This window comes from Danio aesculapii, chromosome 15 (assembly GCF_903798145.1).
Source record: "Danio aesculapii chromosome 15, fDanAes4.1, whole genome shotgun sequence".
Lineage (NCBI taxonomy): Eukaryota > Metazoa > Chordata > Actinopteri > Cypriniformes > Danionidae > Danio > Danio aesculapii.
Window position 1 is genome coordinate 21,287,461 of NC_079449.1, and position 5,577 is coordinate 21,293,037.

Sequence of the window (5,577 nt, forward strand, 5' to 3'; positions counted from 1 at the left end):
TCCCTCCTTCCCCCCAGCGCCTCATCGCTGACGTTGCTTCAATAACACCAAACCCGAAACAACCCGATGCTCAGAGTTCACTCACACGCCTCCAAACGAGCGCTCCTCTCACGAGAAAAGCAAGTCTGTTCATCGTAAAACATGAGTTGTAGCCTTTTTCTCGACCCCACATTGATAGTTTAAAATGTAGGTAAATTCCTCGATTGTTAGGTTAAAAAAAAGATGAATTAAGTACATTTGAACTTGTGATTTTATTTAGTACGGCGAGAAATTAAGTTTCCTGCACCTTAGAGCTTTAAAATTATTATCTTTTAATATATTTAGCTATTTTTTAAATCGGATTCTACATTTTATGATATTCCTCATCCAGGTTTAGTCTAACTTTTAGGTTATTAGCCTGTTAAGTATTTGCATTTCCCCCCAAAAAAGCATTTATTGGTGCAGTTTGGATTTTTTTTTTTTTTTTATTATCTGTCTTTCATATATCTGTCATTACCATCACGTCAAACATTTTAGACAACCGTTTCGTTTTTCCAAATAAATGAAAAGGCAAATTTCCATTTTAATTAGCTCTTAATGAAAATTAATGAAAATAACACCAGCTCTATGAGAGTTTGATGATGTAAAATATTTACTCCTAAGATTTTTACGTCATGATCTGCAGAAGTTTAATTTGTCATCACTTTGCTTTACCATTTATTAAGAATTGGAATCATGTAATGATATTTTTCTCTCTTTCTCTACTGATTGTAGGAAGTGCAATATATATATATATATATATATATATATATATATATATATATATATATATATATATATATATATATATATATATATATATATATATATATATATATATATATATACAAATAGTATAATTGTTTTCAAACAAACATAATTATCATCACACAAGATATAGAATCACTATACCAAAATCCCCCTGAGGGTTGGATCAAGGCCATCATTAGATCTCTTTTTATGTGACAAATATTTTAAGACATTAATCGTAGTTTCAAATTAGACAATTAGATTAGACAATTAGATTGAAAATCACGTTTTAGACACAAACCGGTTGAACGTCAGTGGTGCAGTTGTTTTGCCTTTATTTCACGATATGTCTATCAATTTCACTGTTTAAAGAGGTTAAATTTTTTCTCTTATTTGTCCCCCTTGTATAGGCCAATGTTCGCATGTTTAAATTTTGAAATCTGCTGAGGATTTCGTTCAAACGTCTTTGTATTTCCAGTGAAATATGGTCGCGGTTTTAGAGTAAATGGGTCGAAGCACGAGGCTGAAAGATCAATAAATCACCTGGAGGAGTTCGAGGGCCGTGGGAGCCTTGACTTATATCTACTGATGACATGACCAAATGAATGGCAGCAGCCAGAATAGCCTATGTCCTTTTCAGACCCGTTTGTCATTCCCGCCAATGTAGTTCTCCAAACAGGTCATGTTATCATATAAGAATAAACAGGAATATGGAAAGACGGTTTTCTGTTTTATTTTATCATAATTGAAAATTTAATAATATACATTTTTTTGTACATATGCCTTAGTCATAGGTGTAATGACGTACATTCGGTTTGTTTGTTTTACCATTTTATTGACTAAATTGAAAGCAATTAGGGAAGAACGCAGTAGCCTAGCCTGTGTTCTTTGTCTATAGCCTAAATATATATGCTATATTTTAAAATATATTAAATGTATTGTAGACGTGTTTGCTTAGATTTAAGTTAACAAAACATTTAAAGCAGAACACTATTAAATCACATTATTAGTTAAGCATTTCAACCAGACGCTTTTTTTTCTTTCTGTGGCGAGTAAACTAATATTGTGGGCTAGCTAATCATTCAGATGTGTGAAATATATTATCTAGCAATAATAGCATCAAATAATAATAGCATCAAAATAATAATAATAATAATAATAATAATAATAATAACGGACATTTCCACCCTTGAATCTATTTTCGGTATATTTAGCCTAGATGTTGCTGTGTTCTCTTTAATGTTTTCTGTCAAATACAGGCAATGGGTCGTCTTTCTATAAAATACGTTTAAAAAGACAAAAGACACACACAAAAAAATAAGAAAGAAAACAGAAAATGCAAAAAGTTTAAGCCACAAAAAATAATTATGTGATGCTAACCAAGTCTCAAAATGTCGGCTAATATTTACGTGAAGGCCAACCTGATTTATTTATATCTGACTAAAATAAGTCAAACAACACTTTTTTTGATGTTGTTGTTGTTAATGGACTATACCGAAATTAGCTATATAATTAGCATATAACATTTATATAAAAAAAGCATCTCGACTACAACCAGACCACATTAATTGTTCAGTACAATCTAATAAAATGTAGCCTATTTCTTGAACTTTTCTTAACGGCTCTGTAATTATTCGACTTATCCCGACAACCTGTCATAGAGTAGGCTAGAAACAAAATAAAGTGCTTAATGTTTGTCATTTTCCACAGATAATGCCGACTAAGGCCTAATTCTGGAAACACCATTCTCAGGAGTAATACTAATTTTAGGCAAGAATAATTTGTTGAAACCCTCGTGTATCCACCGTTATCACACGTGATTGAAAATAATTGGTCTTACCTCCACCTCACTGATCTCGGTACACCTTCTGTGTGTGAACCTCAGGATGAGACTCGCTTTCTTGGGGATCCTCAAGCAGGCACGTTATACCTTAGCGTGCTATATAAGATGTCGCTATAAAAGGGATGATTTTTTATAGGGGATGAATTGAGCTGCCTTTCTGAAAGGGAATTTAAACTTCACTCACTCCCACCGTCACGTGGTCTTGAAATTAGGAACAGCAGTAGGGTTAGTTTATGTACTGAGGGCAGGGTGTTACCGAATGGACACTGAGCGATGCTCTCAAAACTTACACGCCGTACAGTTGACGACTCTCCGCCAGACCTCTTGCTTTTAGTTTTCTCTGCCTCACTGTAAATGTTGCCCGTCTAATTAGGACGAAAGCGTGTTGTAAATGCTATTAGAAAATCAGTCATGTCGTTGAATAATTAATACAAATGAGATGCTTATTCAAGGAATCATTGAGTATGAAATGAAAAATATTTGAGCGTCGTTTAATGTTTTTGTTTTGTCTCGCGGGTTTACATCTTAAAACAGCCTTTTAAAATGGGACGTTTTCATGTTTAATCGAATTTAGAATTGGATATTCAACATCAAAACTAAAGCTATGCAATTATCCATCTTGTACTAATTAATCTAGACTTTAAACGGACACAATTGCCAATATTTATCTCTGTATAAAAGAGCAGTTTCACTATGCTTTCATATGGAAAGAGAGAAAAGTAGTGCTATCACGAAGTTATTATCCCGAATTAACCCTCTACGGTTCTAATAAACATCTCTAGAATTTAATATATACACTTATAATTTAGTATAATATACACACAGCCATGGAAAAACTAAAGAGACCTTTTGAAAATTCTCACTTTCACTGGATATATTATGTATGGGTTTTAATGAAAGGTTACTATTTCTTTTATTGTATTCTATATTCAGTAAAAGTTAGATTTATTTCTAATATAATAAAATAATAAAAATAATATTATTAATACAAATAATATAATTTAGACACCCCTTCTCAAGAAAATGACATTTGAAAACCAAGGATATTCCACCAAAGAGTTGATTTTTTAGCTCTTTACAACTTAAAACATTTGTATTGTGTTGTCAAAAAATGAATCTAAATGTTTTTCTGAATTTATGCTAACATGCTTTAAATGGAAACATTTTTAATGCAAATAAATCTCTTCAGCAGTTTACAGAATCAAGCAAATATTCTATTTTACTCAAATGTCTATTTTTATTATTAGTCAGAACTATGCTTCTTAATACTTTCTAATTATTATTTATTTTTGCATGCAACCTAACATTAAAATGGCTTGGCTAAATATTTTGCATCTGATTTTGAGAATACTGTATTTCTGTCAGCTGAATGAGTATCCCCGTGAAAGCATCAGTGAGTGATTAATGTGTATGGGAGTACAGGCTCTTTTTCCTTAGAAAAACATTTGCTTGTATAATTGGTCATGGGCAAGAGGGGTGTCTGCTAATAAACAACAAAGACTAGAGGAGGTTGATGGGGAGCCAAAACTCCCCCCTCGTCCTACATTTCTCTCTTGCTTTCCCTCTCATACCTGAAATTGTCTCAAATATTTCCACAATCCTCCTAATATCTGCTTATCCTCCACAGAGCCTATCTTTTCACACTGGTTATACTGTGGTAATACAGCGCCTTGTATAGTAAATTTGGCATGAAATTATCGGGTGAGGATGCTCTCATCTCCTGTTGGCTTGCTGTATTTCTCAGAAGAGCATTATGTGCAGTTGGTTCTACACTAGGGCATTGTCTGCACCCGGCGGCAGATAGTCAGTGACATCACAATGGCTTCATAGTAAAACCTCCGACCGACCCGCCACCCTGGAACCAGCATAACCCCATACTGCCACAGTCATTAGCTCAGATGTCTGTGTGCAGTCAGAGTGTTTAGCATGCATGCTGTGTCTTTTCTTCCAGCATTAGCCCTCTTTTCATAAGCGTTGAGTAGAGGAATGAATGCTTGGGAAGATTTTCACAGCTGGCCAGAGTGCAAAATTGGTTTTGCTGTTTTTAGGGCTTTTAAACAGTGATATGAAAAACAGAATTAATGCTTGCTTTAATGTACAGTGCTCAGCATATATGACTACACCCCTCCACAAATCTCGCATTTAAATTCATATTTTATATAGGATGCTTTACAATATTATATTTGTGCATATACATTAGTTTAGTCTGTACTGAAGCCAAATCTAGAGCTTATCTAACAAAATAAATTACAATAACTGTCCAAAAACTTTATATGTCATAGAAAAATAGTTCTACAGTTCTCTAATAGTTCAAAAATTAGCAGCTCAAATTTATATGTTAGGGAAAAATATAAAATAAAAATGTAAAAAATAGCAAAAATCTACAGAAACAAAAAATATATACAATTTTGTTGAAATGTTGTAGTTTGTGTTTTTTTGCAATATTTTGTATGAATTTAAATGTATTACCTTTCCATTTCTAAAGATGTTATGTGACTAAAATATCATTTTAATAAATATAGCTGTTTAATAAATCTGTTTTGTTCAAATGGACCAATATATGCCCATATTCACTGAGAAATTGATAAAAAAATATTCATTTTCAAAATGGGGTGTACTCAGTTATGCTGAGCACTGTATGTTTAAATTTAAAAAGCCATGTGTTTTGAATTAGACGCCAATGTATTCAATCTCATCACAATTTAATAAGCTTATGTATTTAAATATGGTGTTCAAATGTGTTTGTTTAACTGCTGTATTAATCTTACCATTATTTAATGTAAGCCGATGAGTTGTGCCATGAATTATCAAATATTTATTAACTCTGCACTGTGATGTGAACCATCTTGATAAATCTTTTTATTAATGACTTGCAGAATTAGTGTTGTAAAGCCTGAAAAATATACAATTCACTATAGTTTTGGAGGCTTGAAACTTTAACTTCAGATTTTAACAAACATTAGAAT